Below are 15,877 nucleotides of genomic sequence, written 5' to 3'. Positions count from 1 at the left end.
CATTATTGTTAGTCGTTGTAGGTGTGCAGCCATACTTCTGATTCCAATTTTTTTCCGTTCTTTTTTCAAAGTTTTTTTGGAATTGTTCCTGGTGCTCCTACTATTATAGGTATTATTTTGATTTTCTTCATCATCCAAAGCCCTTTTAACTCTCTGCCTAGCTCTGTATATTTGCCCCGTTTCTCCTTTTCTTTCATACTCACCCTGTGGTCAGCTGGGACAGCCACATCCACGATTTTTCTTAAGGGTGAGAAGTTTCACAATTTTGATAACGTGGACCATTTGACGAAAAAGACTATTTGTTTTCGTAGAATATAACACTCTTTATCAACCCGGTGGAGTAGACATTGTCCAACCATAGAATCGTAACATCACATCCTTATATATATATATATATATATATATATATATATATATATATATATATATATATATATATATATATATATATATTCACTCGTGCAGTATTCATTGTTTATCATTTTCATTTTTTTAAATAATTTTTCTACTGTTCTTTTACATATGTCAGATTTGAGTTTTCTAATTCTCAGTTCCATCTAAACTTACTAACCAGGAATATATTACCAATAGAAATCTGGGCATTTTGAATATTTTTCCTTGACCACATGCGTCACCATGTACCTGCAACACTATTTTTGTTTTCATACAAATTTCTATTCCATTATTTTACTTGCGCGTTTCCTTTTTCACGTATTAATGAAAGTATCCCCTTCTTCGGATTACCTTAATAATTATTCATAATGACTAACCTTTTTACGCTGTCAAGCAATAAACACTGAATGTGAACGATGTTTTATTCAAGATATATAATCTATTTCTGTTAAACTTGTATTAGTTTGCTAGCCTCCCGCCGAAATAAATCCGTTATAAAACTGGGTTCACAGATTCTTCGTTCGAGCGATACTCCGATCGCTTGTGTGTGTTGTACGGATTTCTATTTTCTACTACTAAATTGCATAATGATAAATAGTATAGAGTTTTGAACTGTGAAGAAAACGTAATAAGATGCGCTAAAAAATAGTGCTTCAAGTGGAAGGTTAAAGATCGTTCCAATGATTCGATTGATGGCAAATATAAATTCCGCTGGAAGTTTTTACGTTTTAGTTGTAGATAAGGAAACAACAATGTAAAAACAAAGGGGAAACACTTGTAATAGATAAAAAGGAAACAAATCACAAAACCGAAATAATATATACAAATGGTAATAGAAAACAATAGCGAATGAAAAGAGAAAAATCAACAAGTGAAATATTTCGCATAAACATAAATTGTTATATATAACTGAATGCATTTTATGTCCTAACTGTACAAACCATTAACTTCATGCTTGCTTCTCGCTCTTTGGCAAATAGTAGCCAGGAGAAGAACACACTTGAGATAGGGAGAGAAAAGTAATGTCATAGTTACTGGTTGAATTGTCGTAAATAAGGAAAGATTGCGACAAACGACGAGGTTAATTAAGAAAGACTTAATAACACTAAACAACAATATTCATCTAAATTATGAGCATCTTGATGTCAAATAATTTCGTTTCTTTCTGATGAGTGTGTAATAAGTATAAAAAACCCATTTGTGCTGACTGACAGAAGAGAAACGGTTGGAGTAATTGGCGTTAACGTGTATTTTTTTTAGTATATCTCTATATATACATTCATATATATATATATGTGTGTGTGTATATATATGTATGTATATATATATATATATTTATATATAGTATAGGGGGCTCTGGGTAGAGGTAGTACCTTTGAGTCTCTGGCTGCTGTACCCAATAGGGTGGACAGAGATCACTGGTCCTCACCCATCTCCTAAATCTCTCACTTGCTAGCCCCAAGAGCTATACCCTGGGTACTGGTCTCAGCAGGCCTGCCAAACCTTGTGTAGGGACGGTGTTGGTACAGCATCGCTAAGCAATGTGTCCACTAGACTGAACTAACCGTTAGAGTCAAGGACCAAGAAATAGCTGGTATGGTATCCAGCTGCACAGAAAGCTTACCAGGGTGGATCAGGCCCTTTAGTGTTGGCTCAAACTAATCTAGGAGAAAATCTTACAAGAAAATCCTGCAATCGTTTTATCATCTGACGTGTGGCACATGTGTGCACCTGTACAGACCATGTTACTCCGATGGCGAGAGTGTGCTTTGTTCAGCACAAGCAATGACCACTTTAAACAAATCAAAGTGCCGGTTGTTCAGTGAACAATTTTCACTCATTTAAGCCTAAGGTTTGGTACATCGATATGTGCTTTCCGTTTTTCTTTTTTTCTCTTTTTAACTAATAATAAATTCATAAAACCCTGTGGCGATGATGGGATTGTGACGGGGACAGGTGAAGGATGTCACTGGTAGTTCCTAGCATGAACATTGCACATAGGTGGTGGAAGGTAGATGGCCGTTTTTCACAACACCCGCAAATAATTGTGTGACTCGTGTCCTCCTTTCATAACAAAGCAGCCCTTTATAGGATGGTACTGCTTTCCTCTTCATGGGGAGGGGTCTATAAAAGGTGACCTAAAATTGTTTACTTGCTCATGTCCCTGTCATCAGGTGCAGATGTCTGGGCATCCAATATTTGCACCCAAATCAAGAATAGAAACAAAATACATGGAACGAATATGTTCATTGCGACTTGAAATGTAAGAACACTCCAGGATAACAAAAAGAATCATGAACGAAAAACTGCTATTATAGCACGTGTGTTAAGGCATCATAGAATTTCTGTTGCAGCTCTTTCTGAAACTAGGTTTGCTGATACAGGAAGTTGAAGGTAGATACGCTTTTTATTGGATTGGAAAACCAAGTTCTGAGAAACGTGAATCTGGTGTTGGTTTTGTCATCAGGACTGATATTGCCAAAAATCTTGGGTCCCTGCCCGTTGTTATAAATGAAAGACTTATGTCCTTGCGCATTGCAGTAGGAAAGGATAAATATGCCACATTTTTGAGTTGCTATGCACCTACACTTAATTCATCTGATAAGCTAAAGGAGAGGTTTTACTCCTCTTTACGCGAACAAATCAACAAGGTCTGTATACAGGATAAGCTGTTTGTCTTGGGTGACTTTAATGCTCGTGTGGGTAGTGATACACAATTTTGGAGAAATGTCATTGGTTCACATGGAATTGCTAAAGTCAACTCAAATGGTGTTCTCTTATTGTCTCTTTGCAGTGAATTCGATCTTTTGCTCACTAATACAGTGTTTCCGCTGCCTAATTGCAAGAAAGCCAGTTGGAAACATCCCCGGTCTTATCATTATCATCTCATTGATTATGTCATTGTACGCCATTCTAATAAACAAGATATAAATCTTACACGGGGAATGTTGGTAAGACCATAAATTGATCTGCTCCACAGTCAGGATGAAAACCAAGCGCCCTGTTCGAAACCAACGTAACTCTTCCATCAAGAGAATTGATGTAGGCAAGTTGAAAGTTAAGGAGATAATGTACTCATTTCAAAAGGCTACTGATGAAAAGCTGTCCTCCGTTGTATGTGGGAATGATATTGAGGCATCTTGGAAAGAGTTTAAAACTGCAGTGGATGAATCTGCTGAAGAGTCATTAGGATGTGTTCAAAGGAAAAACCAAGATTGGTTTAATGAAAATGATCCAACTATCGTCCCACTGCTCAATAACATGCACCAAACCCATCAAGTATGGATTACTGACAAAAATTCTTCAGTGAAACACAAGGCTTTCAGAATGGCCAAAAGGGTTGCACAATCTCGGCTCCACAACTGAAACAAAACTGGTGGGAGCAGAAAGCTGAGGCCTTACAAGATGCGACAGATAAGTCTGATTTTAAATCATTCTACCAAAACCTCAAGGGCGTGTTTGGTCCCATTTTAAGGGGGATATCTCCAATATTTTCGTCGGATGGCATTCTCCTCTTTGATGAGAAAGAAATTACTAAGCGCTGAGCTGAACACTTTTCAAATGTTTTAAACAAAGAATCGACAGTGGATCGAGGAGTGATTGACGGTATTCCTCAGAGGCCAACCATCGAGACGCTTGCTGATACTCCATCCATGTCGGAGATCGAATGGGTTGTAAAGCAACATTCAAATGGTAAGGCTCCAGGTGATGACGGCATACCTGCAGAAGTATACAAATGTGGAAGGCAACTGTTAATCAGGAAACTAAGTGCCCTGTTTTCATTAATATGGGAACTTGGTACCGTGCCACAACAGTTCAAATACGCATCAATTATTCACCTGTTTAAGCAAAAAGGAAATACGTGTGAGTGTTATAACCATAGAGGAATTTCTCTTTTGTCTGTTGCTGGTAAGATTCTAGCTCGTGTAATCCTAAACAGACTCAATGTTTCAATCTGTAAAACTGTGTTCCCAGAAATCAACTGTGATGTTTTAGGGCAGAAAGAGGTACTGTGGACATTATCTTCAGCCTTCGGCAACTACAGGAGAAAGCGAGGGAGCAGAATAAGGACTTGTTTGTCACATTCGTTGACCTCATAAAGGCATTTGATACCGTCTGTAGGGATACCCTGTGGACTGTTTTGAGGAGGTTTGGTATTCCGGACAAGATATTGAATGTGATTGTCTCCTTTCACTGGGGAATGGTGGCGACAGTACAATCTGGCTGTGAACAAAGTGAACCACTTGAAGTGTCAAATGGTACTAAGCAAGGATGTGTCCTTGCTCCGATCCTATTTGCTCTTTTCTTTTCGGTGATGCTTGAGACAGCTTTCAGGAACACCTCAGGAGGCATAGGTGTTGAGTATCGATCAAGTGGAGGATTATTTAACCAGAAACGGTTCAAGGCCAAAACCAAGACTTCTGTGCAGACTGTTCTTGACCTCCTTTATGCTGATGACTGTGCTCTTGTCACCCATAGTCTTGATGACATGTAGAACATCCTCAATAGTTTTTTTCTGGTGCATGCAATGCCTTCGGTCTTACAATTAGCATAAAAAAGACTGAACTTATTCACCAGCCAAAACATAACACTACGTCCTCTTCACAACCAGTGGTATATGTTGATGTTAAAGCTTTGAAAACAGTATCTTCTTTTACATACCTCGGCTCTATTGTGTCTGATGATGCTAAATTTGAAAAGGACATCCAATGTAGAATTAATAAAGCAAGTGAGGCATTTGGTAGGTTGCGACACAGACTCTGGAACAGCCACGATGTGTCTCTAAAAGTAAAGGTGGCAGTCTACAAGTTTGTTGTACCGCAAGCATATAAATCAGCTTGACTCCTTCCATATGAGATGTCTGCGTTTTATCTGCAATGTTGGACAGCAGGATTGTGTTCCAAATAGTGAATTACTGGAGAAATGTGAAATCACTGGTATTGAATCATTTTTGATCAGGATACAAACGCGGTGGTCGGGTCATCTTGTAAGAATGGATGACGCAAGAGTTCCTAAGCAACTTTTTGATGGACAACTGACAAATTCTTGCCGTCCAATAGGGCGTCCCCTGCTTCGTTACAAAGATAAACTAAAAGACCACCTGAAACGTTGTTGAATTTCTCTGAGTTCCTGGGAGAGTGCAGCAGGGGATCGCAGAAAATGGATGAAGATGTGTTTCCTGGGGTCCAAAGAATTTGAACATAACCGCCTTTGTCATAGGGACACTCTTCGTGCAAATATGAAGGCAAAACACAAGAAACATCCACCTAAAAATAAATATGTATGCCATTGTAGTTTCAGAGCACGCAGCAAAGCAGGGTTTCGAGAACGCATCTTTGACCTACGAGCATATGAAAGTTTACCATCTGCGAAGGAGTGTGCCGGACGTCTACAGGATTGCAATTACGCATGTGGTGTCACAGAGCTTGTGAGCTGCTGAAAATTGCATACTGAACCCTCATTTATCGTCTTCGATGAGAGAATCCGCCATATATATATATATATATATATATATATATATATATATATATATATATATATATATATACTAGCAATGAGGGCCCGGCGTTGCTCGGGTGTTTGGAGGTGTATGCTGAGCAAAAAGAAAAACACACACACACAAAAGAAACGGTATTTTTTTTAACTTTGACTCCTATTTTGACCCCTTAATATTTATTGTTTTGGGCTCAAATCAAGTTATTAAGTTAGACCCATGTCCAAGAAACCAATATCCTTAATGTCAAGTATTTAGATCCAAATTTGTCGCAGGAGTTTGGTAGAGTTCTTAAAGGTAAAATCGTTTAACTTTTACCCCTTAACAGCGAAATTTCTAGCCGAAACTCGATCACATCGATTTTACCAAATCGCAGTACCCTGTATATGAAATTTCGAGTCTGTAGACTAAAAATTGGCAGAGTTATAGCGTAGGGAAATGTACACAGACACACAGACACAAGCACACACAGACACGTTTACTTATATATATATATATATATATATATATATATATATATATGCATATATATATATATATATATATATATATATATATAATACACGTTAACGTCATTTAACTCAACCCTTACTGTTCTGTCAGTAAACACACATGTATTTTCAATTTTAAATCGCCAGGAAAAAATAAAAAAATGTACAAATATATTTCATTGCTTCGTTATATATTTTCTTAATATGATCTTTTCGGACAAGAATATTATAACATTAGAAAACACAACAATAATCCAATGTTAAATTTGGTTGCAAAATATTAGCAAAATAATGGCACTGAAAACAAATGCCATATAGAAACGGTTTCTGATAAAACATAAATATTTGAGGTTTATAATTTACTTAAGCTGTTAATCATTTCGGAATAGAAATAGAAATTGGGCATAAATTTAAGAGTTCGATTGTCAAAAATGCACACAAGAAATGGAACCTGAAAAAAAATTCAATAGACAAACTAAAGGTTAATTACATGCGACATATAATAACTATCTAAGGACATGGCCAGTCATGGTTTTCCCCTGAGTGTGCTGCTGCCATCGCGCACAGAAATCACTTTTTCCAAAGCTACGAACATAATAGATGTACTGAGACTAAAGCTGCTTAAAGGTCTGCCAGCAACCACTGTAAAAGAGTAATAATAAATGCAAGAAAGCTATATGCCCAGTCCCTTAAATCCAAAGTAGCGGAGCAGCGGCTTAGTGCCCACCAGATTTGGAAAATAGCAAACAGGATTCTGAACAAAAGCGTGCATTTTATCCCAACCATCATTAATGGACCTGAGGTCATCTTGTCGGAATCAGACAAGACCAACTATTTGCCAAGAACTTTTCAACTAATTCTACCCTATTCGACGTAGGCCATTAACTCCCCGTATTTTCTCCTATAACAGACAGCACGCTATGCAACATACAAATATCTGTGCATGAGGTCCCAAGCTAATCAAGAACCTTGATTCCAGTAAAGTAAATGGCCCTGACGGCATTCGAATTATAGTGTTGAAAAAGCTTGAACCAGAACTTACCCTCATACTTACACAACTGTTTAAGAGGTGCCTTAAAAAGTGCTTTCCAATACTCTTTAAACCTAATCAGTATGCCCTGTATTATAGAATTGAGGTGATAAGTCACATCCCTCTCAGTCAGACCTATAAGTCTCCTGTGTGTCATGAGTAAGCTGCTGGAATAGAGAAGTAGTCAACCACCTCAGCAGAAATAACCTTCTTAGTGACATGCGATATGGTTTCCGTTCTGCTAGATCTACAGCAGATGCGCTAACGGTTATATCGAATAGGATTAGTGAATCTCTCGACAAGGGCTTCGTTTCTAGGGCAATTACTCTTGACATATCAAATGCCTTCGATAAGGTATGGCATAAGGGCCTACTTCACTAGTATTTAAGCTACGGTATAACTGGAAATGTTTCTCTATTATTAAATCATTTCTCTCTTATATGCTCATAAGAGTAGTAGTTGATAGGCAGAAATCAGAGGCCCACAGAATTAATGCTGGAGCCCCCCAGGGATCCATCCTGGGTCCAACTCTCTTTCTGATCTACATCAATGATCTCTCAAGACACATATTTAAATCTTTCGTTAACATCTATGCTGATGATATAACCATATATGGCAACACATAAAAGGCCGTAAATAAAAAAGTTCTCTGATTCTCTCTGCTCTGATCTGTAGTGCGTGGTACAATGGTGGAAGAGGTGGCTGGTTACTTTTTATGCATCTAAAACCAAGCTCCTATCTTTACATCATCAACGTTCTGGTTCCCATCTGACATTAATTGAAATAGATGCCTCTCGTCTTGGGGAGGCTCCATGTTTTGACAAGCTTCTGGGTTTCACTTTTACTCGCGATCTGAAATTGAACACGTACATCAAGTAAGTTGGCAAGGTCGCTGGGAAAATGGTGGGGTCCTTCTGTCGCTCCAGAAGATATCTTACTGCTGATGCAATTCTCTATCTGTATAAAAGCCAAGTATGTCCAAGGATGGAGTACTGCTGCCACATCTGAGCAGGAGCTGCTAAAAACAGCGTTTCCTGCCTTGACATGGTGTAACACACAAAGAGAGGCAGCGTCAGACCATTAGGGTCGATGTGACGCTTTTATTTAACGTTAATATTTTATCCCGAGCAATATCGGGTAATTGAAAGATAGATGTTAAGATCTTATTCCGGGCAACACCTGTTAACTAAAAGATATATGTTTATATTTTTGTACCGGGCCGACATCGGAAAAAAGAAAGATCTTGCTGAATTTCAATTCTGCCAAAGTATTTTTTCCTTTCTTTCTTCAAAGCATAATTCGCTTGTTGATATTTTTTCTCTGATTTTGGCCAGGTTCAAAGAGTGCGCCGACCGTTTTTGGTTGACAAATTCAGGGACACAATTAATGTGTCTGCTGGAACAACAACAGATAGATTATGTTTTTGCTTTGAACTAAAAACTACATTTGTTGGCGTCACAAAATATATTTGTGACAAGATCAAAACAAAGATAAATACTTTCTTTGGAATTAAAATTTCACACACGCATTTGTCGGCTTCAAGGAATGTTTTTCGAATCAAATATTAAATGATTTGGTATGACTCTGATAAAACCATTTGAACCCAAAATAACATTCCTAATGTTTTCATTCTCGAACCGAATCGCAGTTTTGAAATATACATCAAGAGATTTTTTCCACCCGACAATTTTCAATAACATATTTTGTCGAGATGTTAACAGAATAACAAATTGTTCATTTCCTTTGATAATGACAAGTGTCACATCTAAGGGAAGCATTCACGAAGCATTTTTTCTTTGGACGCAGTTTTCTTACTTACGCGGTTATCGCGTATTACGCAGTTTGGAAATTATCCAATGAGAGAAAACGGGTTATTTTCCATCGGGCGTTTTTGATTGATCGGGGAGGAGTTAGAATTATTCTTGGATTGTGGGAGGTGGCCAATTTCTGTCATCAGTCAAATTATCCAATGAGAGAGGATCAGACGATTTGGTTATCGAGCATTCTGATTGGTCGGGTAGGAATGGGGAATTGTCGCTCTGCCCAGTGCTCTACTATATAAAAACCAAGAAAGTCACACTAAAACAGAATAGAAGAGGAGAAGAACAGAAGTCGGAGCAAACCAGAGCGAGCCCGAGAGTCAAGCCACCTCACCTCTCCCCTCTCTCTCTCTCTCTCCCCTCGCCTATTGCCCGATAACTAAAAAGGGTTAAATTAATGGACCTGTGAAGCTCCACTTAGAAGTTTAAATGCTTGCTTACAAATTCATACTCCAAACTGTACATGTGTTTGTATATATTTCTTTTATGGTTTTCTTTTAATACATTCCATATAACCCAATCTCCGGAGTCTTTGTTTATTCAAAATTCTTCGATTTGCTGATGTGCTGATGTTTTCATTATTTTTTTTTTTTTACTTGTGAAACTGCTTCCGTCAACGAGCACCCGGTATCTCCGAAGACGAAATATTTAGACGATCACAGAAGAACCGGCCTTGTGAACATTGCAGCAAAGACGATTCCACCAACGCACTGAAGAAGGGCCTACTGGGTGACGCGACGTACCGGCGCGGTTTCATAATGGTACAAAATAAACTTAGTGGGGGATGCCCTTTTCTCTTCCCTGCAACCTCTCTCCCGCAGAAGAAACGTTGTGACCTATCTTTATTTTATCGTTATTTTAATGGTAAGTGCTCGTTTGAGCTCCAATCTTTGGTCCCCACTCGCCAATCTTTCACGATAAACACCCGTCTAGCTGAAACTACTGTAAATAATTTTCTTTACTCTCTATCTGTGCCTAAATCAAAACGTATATTCCATGAACAAAGCTTCTTTCTTAGAAGTTCACGCCTCTGTAACTCTCTTCGTTTGCCTGCTTCCCACCTGACTACAACTTGGATGTCTTCAAGTCCAACATAAACAAATTCCTGATCAATCGCCCCCTTAAGTAAGGCACTTTATCAAATCTTCCTATACTAACGATTACTACGATACTATCCCACTGATTACTGTACACGTTAAAACCCGTATCCCCAAGTGGCTTCCGGGCCTTGATAAGTGGTGACCACCATGCAAAAAAAATTGCCAAACACATAAATTTTATTTGTGTAAAATATCAAAAATATTGTCAAAGTCGTTCCGGAGTTTATGGAACACACTGTCACACACAGAGACGAAATGACTTTTATTATATATATATATATATATATATATATATATATATATATATATATATATATATATATATATGTGTGTGTGTGTGTGTGTGTGTGTGTGTGTGTGTGTGTGTGTGTGTGTGTGTGTGTTAGTATTATAGAAACGTTTATATATACTAACTATGAACATTATAATCTAAAGATATAGAAATTAACAATTATTAATTTGTTACTCAGTGCTGTGTCCTAACTTAAAGACTTTCACAAGAATACTCATTTAGAGAAATCATAAAATCCATTGATAGGTTTGTGCTGCATTATAAGAATAATGTTTGTATTCTTATTTTCGAACTATGGACTAAAAACACGTGGTAAATGAATTGTTGAATATTTAGATCAATTCCACATTGCCACGAATCTATATTAAATACAATATAATTCATGTTCACTTGAAAGGAACACCTAAATCACTACATCAAAAATAATAGAAAATGAATGCAGACAAAAATGTGATTACAAAACAATGTTATATATTATATACAAACATTAAACTGTTAAGACGAAATATGTACATTCAGTCTTAATGACAAATAAATAAAAGAAAAAGAAAATGGGGTGTTTTCGAGTATACTTATAACAACGATGCATATAAAATAGAAGTGTAATAAGAAATCAGATTTATTAATAATAAACCAATAATCCTAAACAATAGTATTCATTAACTGTCAATAAAACTGCTTTATATATATATATATATATATATATATATATATATATATATATATATATATATATATATATATATACATATACATCTTTTATAATATAAAGCTGAATGCCTGTGTGTGTGTCTGCTAACGAATAGGCCCCTATATGGTTGACTATTTTTAAAAACTGATCACATATAATGATAGAAGATGTATCGAGACACAGGAATTGGTATGTTAGATCTGGCATTACGGTTGTTCATTAAGATTGTGGGGTCTGTGTTCGCGCCAGGTATACAAAGTATGGAAATAAAACATTTAAAAATAGAAAAAAACCCTTTACAAGTGTTTTTGATGTAGATGTACACAATAATACTTTGATAAGTATGTTTTAACTTAAATAGGGATGGTGTAATAAAATTGTGGGGTCTGCGTTCGCACCTGACCTCCATAGAATGGAAATAGGCACACACCTTAATAAAGACTTTTCATATCTATCTGCGTAAGTATATTTTGATAATTATGTTTCAGTTTGAAGAGATATGGTATAATAAAATTATGTGGTGTTCGTTCGAACCTGACCTCCATAGAATGGAAATATGCCACAAAGTTTAACAAGGTTTTTTTTATATATATCCGCAGAATATTATGATAAGTGTTTCAGTGTGAACAGGTATTGTATAATAAATTATGGGGTTTATCTATTTTATTTTTACTTCCATTATATTTTGCTTTGGTTTTTATACCCCAAATTCGAAGCTATCTCTTTACATCCCATCCTTTTCATACGCTATCATACTTTCATAAATCAGAGTCCATTTTCTGTAGGCTGTTTTTGAATCCAGTCAACGACGGGTACTTTTGCTAGTATATATATATATATATATATATATATATATATATATATATATATATATATATATATATATATTGCAATCATGAAGGGAAGACGAAAATTCATGATTAAAGTGTTAAAATAAAACCACGTTTAAAATAAGATTAACGGGGAGAAAAGAATAAAAAGGGGGAAAATTAAAACCGGTCAGCTGACTCCCCCTATTTTCTTTTTCTACTTTTTTATTCTTTTCACCCCGTTAATTTTATTTTTAACGTGGATTTTATTTTTAACCTGAATTTTATTTTAACACTTTGATCATGAATTTTCGTCTTCCCTTCATGATTGCAATATATATAATTTTATGAACTTTGTACCCTCAAAGAATCATGAAACATATATATATATATATATATATATATATATATATATATATATATGTGTGTGTGTGTGTGTGTGTGTGTGTGTGTGTTTTCTCCGTAATAAAATTCAAATTCAAAATGTAAGTTTCGTAAGCCAATTCAACGTAGATTTTTTTTATTTTATTTAAGTACATCAAAGAACTTTTCGATGCAATAACATCTTCATCCGGATAGACATTGTCTGTATCGTATTTATCCTTCGTGGTATGATGACATGTGCAGAGATGACCCACTCTCTGTGTAATAAGACAAACAAGAACACTTAAACAACGGGTTTCCCAGGGATACGGCACATTTTTATATAACTTGCAGCCCGCGATCGCATGTATCTCCAAACCTGGACATTTGAACGTAACCCGTTAATGGTACCGAGCGGGTCTTCTTCTTCTTAGTGGCATCAAGCCACGAGGGATAAATGAGATTAAAAAGAAAATAAAAAAAACTGTGTACATCGAAAAGTTCTTTGGTTTATAAACAAAAAATGTGTTTTTAGTCGCGTCTGTCGGTCCGTTGGTCGGTCGGTCAGTTTGTCGGTCTCTGTAACACTTTTGTGCTGGGCCTTTTTGATTAAAATCAAAGGGTGTTTGTTAATAGATAATGTTCTTAGCTTTTAAGCTTTTCTTGGCCTTTTGGACAAGATCAATGTGTAGTATCTGTTCTTACTAAATGCTGTACTTATTGTGATATAAATTTGGGGATCACTTTTCTGTATTAATTTAATGCAAAATGATCACACACTTTACAAGCAGTCAGTCTCAAAGGCATTCAAGTCATTCTCCAGATCATTCAAGTTTGTTTTGAAGGATTCCAGTTATATTTTTAAGCAGTCAAGTCATTCTCAAGGTCATTCAATTCATCCTTAAGTTCATTAACGTCATTTTAAGTCATTTACTTTTTATTTATTTAAGTCATTTCAGCCCATTTTTCGGTAATTTTTCATTATCCTTAAGAATTTCATGTCGATGCTACATTCGTGCATTCATTCATTACACGAGAGCACGCGGCAAATGGCTATCGGCCTTGCTTAGTCTGCGTTGAATTGGCTTATACACACACACACACACACACACACACACACACATATATTGGCAGACTATGAATACTCACTGTAATAGTGTTTGCGCGTTGACTTTTTGTGGCAAGTATTGCGCAGTCTCCAATATCATCTCTCCTGAATAGACATTGTTAAATTCCAGTGACAAGTGGAGGTTCAGAACGGCTGGAAACAATGCCGAGATAAGCAGAAAGCACATGCAGCGTCTAGAATTCCAAATGGTCAGCCATTCGGTACTAGCCAGGCTCAAAGTTGCTTAACTTCGGTGATCCGATGAGAGCCGGTGTGTCAACGTAGTATATTAAAGAGAAATTTAGTCCAATAACTTTTATTTTTGTTCAATCACATGATTATAAAAATATAACATGCTAGGATACGGATAAATTGAGTTCATTTCTTCTTACATATTTTATTCTAAAGTGAACTCGTACATTTTTCTTCAGTAGAATACAAACTATATGATATGCGTAATATATTTTAATGATCATGCTCCGAAAGAATAGAAGTAGAGAGCGTATACGATCGACCATAAATATCGATTGATTTAGCTACATGCATCAAAATAGAATGTTAAACCTGATATAGCATTATTGAACAAATTAGAAAAATGTAGCAACTGTACTTGATGTCATTGACCCTAATGGTGTTTTATTAAACAGCATTAAGTGGGACATGGTAATAAACTATCAATGTCTTATATGTGTCTTACGTATAAGAAACTGTGCTCTTAGTGGTACGTAGTACAAGTTTACACACGCGTTAATATGTAGAACCTCGGGATCCAACAATTTGTAAGAGTACGTTGCAAAGAAAAAGAAGACAAGAAATAACTCGACTCAATTTTTGCCGTAAAAACAAGAACATTTATTTCCGCGTACTTTCACGAATAAAACGTAATTATGCTGCTTCTCTCTCATCCTGTCTTCCCGATCGTACTGTTTGTGCACACGTTCGGTTTTATAGTCTTCTTTTTTCCGCTACCGTACCATCACTTTTGCACACGGCTCAATATTTGGATACGCGGGTTTGCGGTCTGTTACATTAAGATGATTCCCCTAATTAAAGAAATCACAGAAGAAATAATACTCATAAGCAAACATTTCAAAAAATACCTGCTTAAAATATCCGGTGAACCAAGGGCAATAGAAGTAAAAACACTTACAATTAATACTTAAAAAAGATTTTGCGGTTAGGTAATCGAAGTGAATGCCGCGTCCCCCCCCCAAAAAAAAATACAAAACACAATGAAAAAACAAACATAGGTAATTAAGTAAGATAGCAAACCGACATTTTATTTCTACAGTCGAAACAATTGATTACATCATAAAAGAAATTAAGAAAAAGCAACAAAACATAGATTTCAGATAAATATCAAAATAAAAAAAATACAAAATGAAACTGTAATACCAGAAATAATACATTGTAAATAGTCAGAAATTTTCCAGTTAATCAAATATCACAAATTCCCGTGTTGTATGAAGTGTTAAAAATCGACAAAAAAAATGAGTATAATTGATTTTTATATAAATATGCAAGTTTATTCTATATATATTGTTTAAATAATTTTCTGTGAAATAGATATTTAAATTTGTTTTACATGAGTATGCAAGTTGATTCTATACACATTGTTTAAATAATTTCCTATGAAATAGATATTTAAATTTGTTTTACATATGTATGCAAGTTTATTCTTTATATTGTTTAAATAATTTCCTATGAAATAGATATTTAAATTTGTTTTTCATAAGTATGCAAGTTGATTCTATACATATTGTTTAAATAATTTCCTATGAAATAGATATTTAAATTTGTTTTACATAAGTATGCAAGTTGATTCTTTACATATTGTTTAAATAATTTCCTATGAAATAGATATTTACATTTGTTTTACATAAGTATGCAAGTTGATTCTATACACATTGTTTAAATAATTTCCTATGAAATAGATATTTAAATTTGTTTTACATAAGTATGCAAGTTGATTCTATACACATTGTTTAAATAATTTCCTATGAAATAGATATTTAAATTTGTTTTACATAAGTATGCAAGTTGATTCTATACACATTGTTTAAATAATTTCCTATGAAATAGATATTTAAATTTGTTTTACATAAGTATGCAAGTTGACCCTATACATATTGTGCAAATAATTTTCTAGTAAATATATATTAAAGTTTTTTTAATTTTGTAACAGATTATTGTTTAATGCATATTGTTTTTTTTTACTGTTTTACATTTATTTGCACTCTTAATAAACGTTTTAAAATAAGTGAAACCAATATAACCTAAGCCAGG

At 35.3% G+C, this 15,877-nt stretch overlaps 1 non-coding gene across 1 annotated transcript; it reads left to right on the top strand.

Annotated features, from left to right (window-relative positions):
- The first annotated feature begins 13,138 nt into the window (after positions 1 to 13,138).
- Positions 13,139 to 13,339, top strand: LOC145280596 (U2 spliceosomal RNA). The gene has a single exon (XR_013868599.1). It is a non-coding gene; the product is annotated as a U2 spliceosomal RNA (small nuclear RNA).
- The last annotated feature ends 2,538 nt before the right edge of the window (positions 13,340 to 15,877 follow it).

This window comes from Euprymna scolopes, chromosome 7, assembly GCF_053919585.1.
Source record: "Euprymna scolopes isolate OS-2025 chromosome 7, ASM5391958v1, whole genome shotgun sequence".
NCBI classification, from domain to species: Eukaryota; Metazoa; Mollusca; class Cephalopoda; order Sepiida; family Sepiolidae; genus Euprymna; species Euprymna scolopes.
This window is presented reverse-complemented; position numbering and strand designations above follow the sequence as displayed.